The sequence below is a fragment of the Calidris pugnax genome, unplaced genomic scaffold (assembly GCF_001431845.1).
Source record: "Calidris pugnax isolate Ruff unplaced genomic scaffold, ASM143184v1 scaffold15, whole genome shotgun sequence".
NCBI classification, from domain to species: domain Eukaryota; kingdom Metazoa; phylum Chordata; class Aves; order Charadriiformes; family Scolopacidae; genus Calidris; species Calidris pugnax.
In genome coordinates, this window is record NW_015090774.1 from 7,399,261 (window position 1) to 7,412,842 (window position 13,582).

General features: G+C 38.4%; 1 long non-coding RNA gene across 3 annotated transcripts in view; it reads right to left on the minus strand.

Annotated features, from left to right (window-relative positions):
- LOC106889538 overlaps positions 1–13,582 on the minus strand; it is a 231,124-nt gene that overhangs the window by 63,824 nt on the left and 153,718 nt on the right. For 2 of the 3 annotated variants that reach the window (XR_001412356.1, XR_001412357.1), the window contains exon 2: positions 1,664–1,771. The exons of the other annotated variant lie outside the window; for it this stretch is intronic. This is a non-coding gene — a long non-coding RNA (uncharacterized LOC106889538). The remainder of the gene's footprint in view (positions 1–1,663; positions 1,772–13,582) is intronic. 3 annotated transcript variants of the gene reach the window in all.

A 13,582-nucleotide genomic window follows, 5' to 3' on the forward strand; every position in this document is an offset into this window, starting at 1 on the left:
CATAACATCACTAAAACACACAAAGAAAAATTCATCATCAGACCATTTTTACAGAAAGACTGTTGAGCTACACACGTTTTGGTTAACATAGATTAGTTCTGCAAAATGAAAACAAAATATGTTATTCCTCCTTTCTATAAATATCCTGGATTCTAAGCTGATATGCGTACACAATCTGTCAGACAGTAAAAGACAGTTATGTATATTGTTTATTGTTTACCTAATAACACAGGCTAACTAATTTTGGAATAGTACTATTAGTGATGGCCAGCAGACAGTAACAATAATACACATTCCACTTGAGTAATAGTCCTTGCCAATTTTGCCAAAATAAGGTGACCAAATCTAGGAGTGCTGCAGCTATGCAGTGTTTTCTAATTGACTGACATGGACCATACCTGTGGTGCATACTCATATGAGCAGGTATAAACCAGAGACATCACAGCAGACAGTTGCTCTTTACAGCTCCAGCTAAAGAAAGGGTTTCAGTATATACCTAAAATAAATCAATTCTTGAATACCTTTCAAAACAGGGACCTCTGTCATCAACTGTGTTGTCTGTAACAGCACATTCCATTCCAATGGTAAAAGAAGACAAACAGATCTATACTGAAATACTGAAGCAGTAGGCATGACATAAAAACATAAATGTTTTAATATGTTAGCATTACCTGTGTCAGTGAATATCTTTATTGTAACTGATAATTTCATCTTATGTTGAACTATATTGGCATCAACAAAAGGCATGGAATGGATGGGATGAACGGAAAACAGGTACACTGCACCCAAAACTGTTTCCAAGAGTAAGCTGAGGTTCTTTGGATAACTTAGTAGAAACTTTGTATGAGTGATGTTCTTGAAAAGTTAGTGGTATTAAATGAATAGTAAATAGTACACTTTACCCCAAAAAATTGCACTCCCACTCCAGCATTTGCCAATATATGATATGAAGTTATTGGAACACATTGAAGATTAATGAGCACACTGAAATGTACCCACATCCCCTGTTTCGGTGCCACTTGGAGTCAAAATTATGGCATTAACTCACAGGCTCTGCATCCCAGGAACCAGAAAGCAGTGCCAAAGAATCCTTGTTAAGTTATAATTACAAGATTTCTGTTTTGCCAGCCACTTCAGGGGCAGATGCATGTGATCTCAACAAGCCAGCTCCTTAGTATTAGATTGAAACAGGACGAGATCATTAATTAAAACTAGTTAAATAATGAAAAATTCCAAATATTTTCTATAAACTGCTCTAATTTTCCAGTGCACCATAGCTACAGTCTACCATACGCAAGTCTATGTGGTTTTGTAATTAAAGTCTGACAGAAAAAGGGGAAATATATCTCTAAGGAAATACAATTTGGCACACAGAAAAAAAAAATTAAAAAAGAGATAGATCAGAGTAGGTGCAGTCCAGCATCAGATGAAGTGTGGTTTAGCTAGTTTTTTAAATTTAGTCCTGTTTTTGCCATATTTCTTATATGATTCTATGAAATTTTAAATAAATTCAGAATTATAAAGGGAATAACTTGCCTGCCTCATGCAGTAATAGAAAGAAGGCTGACTGTAGTAACTTCCATTTTCTTACATACAATAAAACCCTTGAGACATTCCTATTAATAATCACTGACAAACGCAAAGAAAAAAATGAAATAAAGACCTGAGTAAAGTTTTAGGAAGAAGTGGCACTTATCAGTCGTGGAATTCATCTGGGTATGACACAGGTTGTTGGAGACATAAAGCCATTGAAAGTCCTTCCTTCAGGGTTCTGGAATATAAAATATTCATGGTGTATAATTTTGCATAATTTGTTTAGCTACTGAAGCATAATTTAGTTCCTTGCCACACACATACAAAGAAAAAAATGAAGGAAAGAACAAAATACTTTACAAAAACTAAAGATCTTTACTATTTTGTTGTGTGCGGTGTATGATATCCTCATGCGTACAACTAGTCTTTAGATATTAGAAATAAACAGATTATGTACAGATATCAATACCAAAGCATCTTTAATGTGTTTGGTGTTAGGTTCTCGTGCTTTTGTTCATTTGCTGAAGATATTGACATTCCCCCAGCCACATGCTGTAGTCTCAGAAATACATCTGAGTTGGGCATAGTCAAGATCCAGATTCCAAAAGCATCTTCTGCTGTATTCACCAGCTCTAGGATAGTTTGTACTTGCTCGAAAGCTGTGTACAAAGAAAAAACACATCTACAAAGAATACAAGAAATGTTGTGGATAGGATATTCAAAGCTATTGGTATTTCAGCCTGATTTCCCTTCCACTGAGCTAAATCTAATCTGAAATGAACTCAGCAGTTCAGAACACAAAGCCACAAACTCTGCCCTGGATTTGCAAAATCAAACCCAAATCCAGGGTTGCCCATGACAAATCCACACCCTTTTTCTGAAATTCTGTGCCAAAGTCTCAGTGACTAGATTCTAACGAACACCACAAAATAAGAACAAGTGTTCATTCCTTTTCAACCATTCTCATATGCTTTCACACTTTTACTCAGTTGCATAGTAAAAACAATTGCAAGACAGCATTGAAAGAAAGAGCTGAGACTTCAAGAGCTCACACTTAAAAATACAACATACAAGAGACAGGGAAGGTGAAGAGTGGCAACAAGATAACGAGAGAGCTAAACTGGTAAGCTCCACGATAATTTGTCTTGTAAAGAATTTATGTGTTATACTTACAGACTGTCATCTGATTTTTTAAAATTTCATTTTATGAAATTTTAATAGAAGGGATCATTAAAAAGAGTAACTTCTTTTCTACACAGAGACAAAAAGATTACTTACAAAATTGCTGTGAATCGAATTTTGTTAATTGTTCTTTCAATTTTAGAATATATTGGGAGATTGTTTTAGCATTGTTTTTCCATATTTATTGTCACAATATTTTTACAACCACCTGTAAACCATAATAGACTTTATACTTTTAAATAATGGCTACACCTCACTTTCTTCTCTCCCTCCAACACACTTCACAGGGAGTTTGGCCCAATCAAGAGCTTTTGGATTACAACACTACCAAATACAATGTGCAAATAAAACTATGAAGAGAAACATGCATTACATCTTACAGAAGAAGTCTCAAAATTTAATGAGAGAGTTATACTCTCCATTTCCCTCAAAAACTAGACAAAAATGAGCATTTAACTACATTTAGAAGCTTTCAGATATCCCATCTCAGTTGTTAAGAAACTCATGTGGAGAAATATAGATAGACAGACAGAGAGATGTATTGTTCTGCTCTTTCACTTCAGCCACTGAAGCCACAGAGAGCTGTCCGTTTCCTGTCATGCTACAACAGAGCCCAACATGGCAAACAAAAGAATGAAAATCATCACGAAACAGGCTAAACACACCTGATTTTGAAAGATATTTTCTTGAATTGTGATGCCTTTTTATATAGGAAATGGAATCTGTGTATTTATTTGCCATCTAAATTTCCTTGTGTAAAACCCACTAATTTTGGCCAATTACAACATAAGTAGTTTAAGTAGTGTGTCATCACCTGGAAGGCCTGATAAGGAGAAAAAATCACCAATAATTGAAAGATGTTATGACCTTACCAGTATGTACAAAACTGTAGAACAGGAAACCATCTATTCAGCACAACCCCAAAGGAGTTTCTGACCTGCTATCACCAGAGGCAACATAACCTTCTTGTGCAAAATTACTTTCCTCTCATTTTTTAGTTCACACAAAAATCAGAAAGCATGTAAAACAGATTGGGATGGAAGATAGAAAAGAAGTAAACACAACAGAAATTCCTGCAAACTCCAAATTTTCTTCCAAGTCCCTAACCAGCAGATCAGACTTGACCCTTTCCAAGTTAACTGCCTGTCAGTTCTGCCTTTGGGCTCCCAGAAACTCTGGGAGCAAGAATTGCCTGGCTTGGTCAACCAGCAGCAGCGTATGTGTTGCCTGCATTTACCATCTGTTTGCGAAAGAACAAAGTGATAGTATATAACATAACAGTTATTTAAAACCCTTTGGAAAATCAAGTCACTACTGCTGAGCGTTTCTATACCTCAGGCTATATGAAGACAAGTTAAGTGCTGATTCTGAACTCTACCGTTTTGTTTTATTTCACTACGATGGGTAGGCTGGGAGTTACCCAAGACAACGAACGTAGCCATAACCCTTCTTCATGGTAAACATATAATTTCCCCAGTGATCCAGTAAGCAATAACAAAAAGTTATGTGTAGTACATATAGTGTTTATATTCCCCTGGGTTTAATATGGCTCACAGTAAAATTGATTTTCTGGAATCTTGCAATAAACCTCATCAAAGTAAATGAAACCCACGCTGGCTTTTTATAAAGTGATTGGATTCAGGGTGATAAATTAACCCTCACCGTCAGAGAGACTCCCAATAATGCACTTGCTCGATTAAACTCCTCCAGACTCTGTTTAGTTTTTAATTTTTCTATAGGACTTATTTAACTCTCTCAAAGCTTCCAACTTAATGCTTGCAAAAGGGATAGCAGCTGAACATTGCACTTTTTCTTCTCAGACTAAACAGATCAACCAGATTTATATTTGCTGAGCACTTCGTTGACACTATTCTCTAACATATATATATAAAACACTGGTAGCTATTTCTATCCTGTGGGAGTAAGGAGAAGGGAAAAAATGACTTTCTGCTTACTAAGAGTTCCTAATCAAACACCAGGAACTGAGAAGGATTTAATAATTCTAAACTTTTGTACACATGTAAAGTCAGCATTTGTAAGAAATGCTAGAGCAAAATCCAATGGATACCCTGGAATAACTGACAGAAGTCTGGCTCACAACATGCTTTCCTCCACTATCCATTCCCAACAGATGATTCTCACCTGAAAAGACCACCTAGACTTGCCAAGGCAGATTATTCCTAATTCTCTGCCACTCTTTGGACATTCCAGTTTTTCCACTGTTCAGCTCCCATTTCAGCAGGAGGCAAGATGTGTAAAAAAAATAAATTCAAAGTGACCTTCCCTAACGTTCCTCAACAGCCTTGTGACTTTCTGGAAGAAAAAAGTGTATGACGTCTATTCACAGCTACCGTGCAATATACACGAGAACTATTTTTGTTGCCATATTTATTCCTGGTTAAATGAAAAAATTATTCATTTAACCAGGAGTAAAACCTCTGAGATTTTTTTTCTCATTTCCCAGCCTGTCTGGGGAAAACAGGCTGCAGTAAACAATCATGCCCTATTTTATTCCTACTTAAATGAATTATCATAATAATAATTACTAGCAAAAACATCTGGTTTCTGCTCAGCACAGACGGCAAATTCTTTGACACATTGCATGCATTTCCCCTTCTTCTTAGTCTCCAGGCTGAGGGTCTCAGGCTTTTTTTAGACCAGTATACATGCCAACCTCACAGCATGCCTGATGGTACAGATTTATGGAGAGACTGCTGATGACCATAAAACGTTTCCTCTGTTTTTTCTGCCTCCAGAAAATTATGCCTTTGTAATAATATCTTCTCTTTAGAGCATTTCCCTGCTTTTTATACAGATGACATTTGCATGTAAACAGGTTCTTGCTGTTTTTCTTCACTCCTAAACAACAGCCAGAAAAAGTAATGTTCCCTTTAGCATCATATTGGCCTGTTATTGTAGAATGATCCTAGTGCCACTATTTAACATTTGGAATTAGAAAATGGGGTTATCCAACAGAAGCAATTTAACTTTCAATTTAATTAATATTTCTACTATAACAGAAGATTGTTATTTTGTGGAAAAGAGAAAGAAGAATTACAGATAATCTCATTTCTCATGTGAGACTTTGAACAGCCCTAATATTTAAGTGCACTAACAGTATTGTCCTTTGCATTTTCATAACACCTTTTATCAGAGGATCTGCATTAGTGGCTACTTGAGTTGTTCTGCCTTCACTGAACAACGCTGGGACAGAAAGGAGAGCTCAAACTCAGCAGTGGTCATCATCCAAGCAGCCTAGAAGTACGAAATAGTTGGGGGAACCACATGAAGTCAAATGCTGCCTGCTGTCATGATCGCTGCACATTTTTCCTTGAGGTACAAGGGCATGTAAGGCCCCTGAGAGTCTTGCTGGGTTTTAAGGAGTGATGTGTACGAAGAAGCCTACTCAGGGCCTAAAAAAAAGGTTAAAAAACCACCAGAGAAGAAAGAGTTTAACATATCACTTCAGAGCCATGAGGTTTAAAAGAAAAGCTTCATAACTTTGGGGAGCCATTCAGCATCTGTGGTCACTGTGCTATGCAAAGCTTCTTGAAAGGGAGAGGAAACTCTTGTGGGAGGACAGGCATTTATTTTCACAGCGTGCCTGCAGCCCAGTGTGTTATGACCACGCTGCATGTGGCACAGCCTTTTCCAAAAGAGTCTGCCCGGCAGTCTCCAGCATTTCACCTTCATTGAACCAGCCACGTTTCTCACCTTTCATCCTCTTCAACCTCCTGGCCCGGGGAGGTGCCCTTCCCTGAGTAGAGCAGGCCCTGCTGCTGCACACAGTGAAGGGGATGGCACGCTCCTTCTGCCCCTGGTGTGTGACAAGGCCCTCCCTCCTGCTCACAGCTGTCTCAGGGCTGCTCTGCGCTAAATCATACTATGTCTGTATTGGTGGACAGCAGGTATCAACTCCAAAGCCGTCCTGAGCTCCCTCACCACTACAAGGGTATGTCAGGTCACCCCAACCTCACTTCCTTGCCAGAGTGACTCCTATGCCAGAAGTACAAAGGAGATTTGCCAGAGCTTGGCTCGCAAACAGCTTATTAATATCAAGCAATTCTGGATCCCAAAGTGTTTGAAAAAGTAAATAAATATTAGTCTTGTTTCATAAATGGAAACCAGAAGCACCGAGACATTCAGTAACACATACAGAGCCAGGAGCAGAGTTCAGGGATCTGGACTTTGCTGTCTGACCTCTCCTGCAGTGGTCCTCTTTATGTCTTTTGAAGAATCTACATTAATAAAGGCCATTGCTGGCTTATTCTTGCTGAGCTCAGTGATGTAAATATTTAGTTTGGGCTCCCGGCAACCTGAGCTAGAAGAAAACCTGCCCTGCAGTCTGTGTGGTGTCACTCCCAGCATATGGCTTAGCTCTGTATCCATCGATATAATCAGTATCATCTGGTTTATGTCCCTGTTTGAAATGAGTTCACCTTTCTTCCATCTAAATTTAAGTTTATCGCAACTGCCCATCATATGTAAGATTTCTAAGTTAATCATTATAAGCTCAAGTTCATAAAATCACTCTTACATGAAAGAAGCAATTATAATTAAGCGTATATTCACTTAATAATAAAAGCCCTATACTAACAAAAGGGTCAATATACTTAAATGCTTTCAGCAAATGACTATAAATCTTATTACAATATTTTACATTCTTTATGTCTTCTTTATAACCTCTTTGTGAACTTTCAAAGTTATTTCCTTCTTACTTTTTCAAATTTTATAGCACTGAAAAGTTGTCTTCAACTTGCCACTAAACATTTAAGAAACAAAACACCCAATCACCTTTAAATAAAACACAAAATGTTGTCATAATTCTACCACATAAGAAGATTTTTGAACACATGAAGGAAATATGAGAGAACTCTTATCCATTATTTCTAGCATTACATGGAATAGAATATACTTACAGCTTACAATATATGATCAATGAAATAAATTCTTGTGACATTGTATTTGATGAGAATAATCTCGGCTCCTGAGAATGAGTCAGCTGATCGGCATCTATCTGAAGTTTTGCATTAATAGAAGGAATACAACAAGATTTTTCTATAAAAGATTATGCTAAGAATATGAAAATTGTAATTTTTTGAGCTATGATTAATTTGGTTATATTCTGTTTCAAGAGTCTAACCTGTAGGCTATACTAATACAAATAACCTCTTGGATTCAACTCCTTATGTGAATGAAGGCTCTGGTATGAAATTATCTGTTCTAAGAGGAAACAAAAAACAAATGGAAATAGAGTCTTTGTGATCCTAAAAGAGGAATTTATCAGAGCCAAACAAAAGCTTCAGAGAGAAACAACTTAGGACTTACACTTGCCAGTACCTACCTTAGGTTGCTTTTACTTTCCAAAGGAAATTTAAAAAAAACACCATATTTTTAATAGCTGTTAAAGAATATATTCATTTTACTAAGCTGGCTTTCACACAGACAGGGCAAAGAGTCCTGCGTTGAGTGGTTTGATTTTTTGACTGCATTTCATAGCTACAATTTCAGTGACATTGACTTAAAAAAAAAAAAAGCTGTAATTTTATAGCATTCCCAACACCTCAAAAATTCATTTCAGTGACTTAGCTTTGGGACCAAAACCTGTATTTAGGTAAATATCCCAACAACTCGTACAGCATCAGGTACATCTGAGGGTATATTCATCAGTGCTTAGATCTGGCATCCTGGTCCATTCACTATCTCGCATTACTGCACGGAGAGGAGCATGCATGTAAAAACAAGCGTTGCCTCACAGCAGTCTGCTCACTTCACAGAAGGGTAATTTCTACAGAAAATGTTCTTAGAGACTGACAGGGAGGAGACAGAAGGAAATCAGGGAAGGCAACTGCTCTGCTGTGAGGTTCCCCCAGAACTCATGTGAGAAAAACAAAACCAACCAACCAAAAGGTCCTTCTGGATGTAGACAGTGGTGTGCATAGGCTACAGTTATAAAAACTTCAACTACATTTCTCTTGCACTCCTTTAGAAAGGATTGCAGGGACCACTATGGTAAAAACAAGAGCCCTTGTGAATCACAGTTTCTGCGAGAGCTGGAGTCAGCCGCAGGATCAGTGCGGTATGGCAGCAGGCATTTCACCTCTTCAAAGCATGCAACAAAAGCACAGTACCATCAAACTTGCAAAGACCTTCCGTTTCTTGTTCAAATCTCACGATAAAGTTAGATCCGCATGGCAGACATAAATATCTACTAATAACAGATGCTGCTTTTACATCAAATCATCAATAAAACCATGAAAGATGGGGGCCAAAGATGAGCCAAGCCCAGCTGACCCCAAAAAAGGTTACTGCTTGTCTGTAAATAACAATTCTTGAATTTCCACATTTTCTAATAATGCACTTTTGTACACAAAGCATTTTCTTCCACACTGGCACCACCAGAACACTCAGCATTGCTGAAAATCAAACTGCTTCTATTTATAAGCCTAAGCATCGATTTAGGAGCCTATTTTAAGCATCTCAATCTGAAAAGGTTTCCATTTTCTCTATAATAAAGGAGTGTAAGCAGCACCAGTGCGCTGTCAAAATGTATGACTTGAGTAGGCGCGTGAGCCCCAGTAAAACTCTATACAGATGCCCTCTTCTCTGTATTCCCCTCTCCCTCAAAAGTTCCTTTGATTTCTAGGTCCATGTGAAGCATTCAACATTCACTGTAGGACAGTCCAGAACAGAAGGGCTGGCAGCAGAGGGACTGCCTCCTTCTCATTTGCCATGGTGAGCCAGGGATGCAGCCTGGAAGCTTCACTATCTCCATTAGTCAGACATGGGCTACCCCCTTTCCATAAAGCTCAGGCTTCCCAGTTACAGAGCAAGGAAAGGATCCAACTGCTCTGTGAGGCGCTGGGCTACGCAGGAAAGGGTACAATGTCTGGAGGTAGTTAAGGCAAGAGCCCTGAGTGCCAACAGCAAGTAAATGCTTTAAGAAGCCTTGGCCAGAGTACATCCAGTGAGGAAATCAAGTGCCGCAAGTTTGGCTAAGAGTTATGAAAGTGGAAAATCAAGCATATACATTGTTAAATGTAGGAGAGTTTGGAATAATTAGAGATAGCAATACATGAACGTGGGGAAGGTCAGATAATGGAAAGGACAGTATGGGTAAAGAGGGATAGGGGTGGGGTAAGATGGCACAGCTGACTGGCTAATGGAGCAATGTACTTCTAACTGGACTATAACGAAGCAAGGCTGAAGGTGACCTCAGCTTCACTGGGAAGAGGAGAGAAGATCTTTTTAAAAACAAAAACAGTAACAGACTTGGGAGGAGAGGAGTCCCCTCAGTGATAAAAAGGCAGTCTCCTGTCCTCAGACAGGGGTGAAACAGAAAACCTGCCTGCAGGGGGGCCTTTGCTTCACCTGCCAAAAGAAAAGGCATGGCTGGGAATGCAGAATGGGCCCAGGGATCCAATGTGGCATCATCACTCTCTGGTGGCAAGGACTATACCCATCTGGCAGCAATGGTACCGGCAAATCCAAGCAGCAAAAGTCAGAGCTCATTCATTACTGAACTTGCAGCAGCATTCGTGACTGCAATACAGGGCTGGTTCTTACCCACAGAGCACATGGGTGGTAGAAACATTAATCACACTGAAGAATATCTATATTCATTATGAACCTTATATTATCACTAGGTAACATGCACAGGCTCAAAAGGGCCTCCTTCTGATGTGACTACAGTATGGAACAAGGTTTCTACTGATGATATGGAAGTATGGCTTCATTGTTCAGAGCCGGGCTCCTTCTTGGGATTCTCCCATCCTTTCAAAGAGAGTTGGCAGCAAAAAGGGACAAGAAAATTTATTTAAGCCTCTTGCCAAGACAGGTCTAGGTGAACTGGGAAAATGGTGTTACCTAATCAAGAAATTCAAAGATCAAATCTGCTGAATTAGTTTTTGAAATTAGTTGTAAGGCTAATTCCAAAAACAATTCAGCAGAAGATAGAAGTCTGCCTGATTACTTTATCTGCTAGGAAAGGCATCTGTACTTGAAACATGTGACATACTAACTTTGAATTAGAAAATATCTTTAAATAGATAAATAAAGCACAAATCTCCTCCTCCCTGCAATTGCTCCAACAGACATTCCAGCAACTTTTCTCAAATGTCTGCAGTAGGGAAGATACAAACTTTTCCCTCTCCCCTGCTCTTTCTTCCATCCATAATTTCAGCAAGTCCTACCCAGTGTCCTTTTGCCCCAGGTAAGCCAAAGAACCGGATATTAGATGGTCCTATTTCACATTGATTGTCCCAACTCATGACCCAATAAATCCTTCCTTTAGACCTGAATTTCTAGTAATCTCAGCAAGCAACTTTATGCCCATGCCCATGCCTCATTTCCTCCAACACTAATCTTCTTCACTGCTTTTTCCTCCTCTGTTTTTCCTCTTTACCCCTTACTTCCGTGCCCCCAGAGAGCACCTACCACTCACTCATCTAGACCCTTCTGCCTCCTACTTACACAAATTCTCCCACAATGATTTTCCCAGACCCACCAAATTATCCTAGTCCTCACTCTCCTTTTTAAATCAATTTTCTATCCTGGCCTACAGTTCCTCAGCTGCTCTGCCCCTCTAAATCTCCTTCACTGCTTTTTCCTCCTTTGTTTTTCCTCTTTACCCCTTACTTCCGTGCCCCCAGAGAGCACCTACCCCTCACTCATCTAGACCCTTCTGCCTCCTACTCACACAAATTCTCCCACAATGATTTTCCCAGACCCACCAAATTATCCTAGTCCTCACTCTCCTTTTTAAATCAATTTTCTATCCTGGCCTACAGTTCCTCAGCTGCTCTGCCCCTCTAAGCCTGCCTCTTTCCCAAATATACAAATCAAATACCTGCATTCTCCTCTTTCCCTGTATATTTTCTTGCTGTCAGAGTAGCTCTCCATCTCCTAAAACTACGTGAAAGTCTCTTTACTGGGAGGGCAGCAAAGATCCAGATGAGAGCCAAATAAATGGCTGTGACTCCTGTCCTGAATGGAAACGCTCAAAGAAAACCATGCCCAGATTGATGCAGCACAAGCAAAATGTTAAGAGGAAATATTAGATGTCCTGACCAGAAAACATTTCCACATTGTTCTTGATTATGTCTAGTACAGAAAGTGGGTAACAACAAACAATATCTCATACCATGAGACTCATTATAATGTCAAAAGAGCTGGCATTTCTGGGACAATGGATGTGTTCGTGTGAAACAACTTGCTACACAAAGGAGGAGGTGAGTTTCCAGTGTTCAAATGCAGAAGGTCTTCTGCATTTTTAATAAACTGAAAAATACAGAGGTCAGGGGTTTTTCCTTGTCACTGTGGGATTACAGACTTGAGTTTTTAAGAATGAGGACGTCTGGAAAGTACTAAGACCCTTATCTGTCAACTTGGGAATTAATATAAACTGCCATTGAATCTGTGTCTGCTAGAACATGCTGAGGACATCACAGGATCAGACCTACATAAAAACAAACACATACAAAATACCGCATCTGCCTGAATCTCCTGACCCACTTCATCAAATTCCCAGCCGTATGGCTCCAGATGAAGAAGTAGAAATATTAGTTTTCTTATTAATTTTTCTGTTTCAGAAAATGTGGAAGACTGAAGATTGTAACTTATCTGAAGATACAGGATGGGGAGAGGGAGAGAGTAGAAGGATAATGGTACCAAAGAAATGTTGACAGTTTTCTATTTTTTTGCCAATTGTTGCTAAAATGACAGACGGTGATGTTTATGAAATGTATAATTCAAAGCAAATTTGCCTAAATAACCAAGTTAAAGATACTTTATCTTTCCTAACAAACATTATGCAGCAATCGGCAAAACCCAAAGTACATAATACAAACTGAAAATGCAAGAAAACAAATCTTTTCTTTTCCCCTAAGTCAACAAATTTTCTGAGCCCAAATAAAGTTCTTGGCTTTCTTTCAAATCTTCACAGCTAATCAATAGTTTAGTCATACGATGAAAAAATGATGTATCCATATTCTTCACAATTGACATTAACTGTCTCCAAGGTCGCATTGATTGCCAGTTGTTCAGTTTACCCAACTTCTGTTTTGAGCCAAATAATATGATCTTTGTTTCATTAATATTTAATAGTAATTTAGATTGTGGCAGATGATCTTAAAGCTCATTTAAATCAGCTTGAAGATAATATTAAGCTTTCTTCTAGTATAATATATTACCATAAATGATTGTGTCATCTGCATATAAATGGTGAGTTGAATATGATAATGAAGTGCAAAGATTATCAATATAGAATGACAAATGCATCTGACTTAAAATAAATCCTTCAGGGACCCATTTATTTTGTTTTCAGCGGAAAAAGATGCATTGTTTCACTTCAAATATTCTACAGAAAACATAAAGGATTTGGATCATGAGGTATAAAATATATCCTACGTGAAAAAATAAAATAAAATTTCCAAATTGTAGAAGTCTCTCCTTTCAAGTGTGGCAATTACAGATCGTACGGATCTGTATAGATTATATTTTTTTTTGTACAACAGCCCTTGATTAATTATTAGGTTTTTTTAAAGAGCGATTACACTGAAGAATGTGTTTTTATTTAGACTAGGTTTAGTTTGTATTTGTTTTTCACTACCTGGTCATTTAAATGAGTTCATTTCAATTATCGCTAAATGCCATGCCCACTGAAGAACAGTACCTGAATGCAGTTAACGCTACGACACCTAAAGCTGTTTCCTCTATAAAAACGACAGCTGGGAGGGCTGCAGGGAAACTCTGCTCGGCAATAAGGCTGCATTTAAAAGAATTAAATTGTCAAATTCTCTAGGCTCATGGGTTTAATTAAAGTCAGTGGACAATTTCAGGGACAAAAGAAATAAGTACAGCAGTGAGA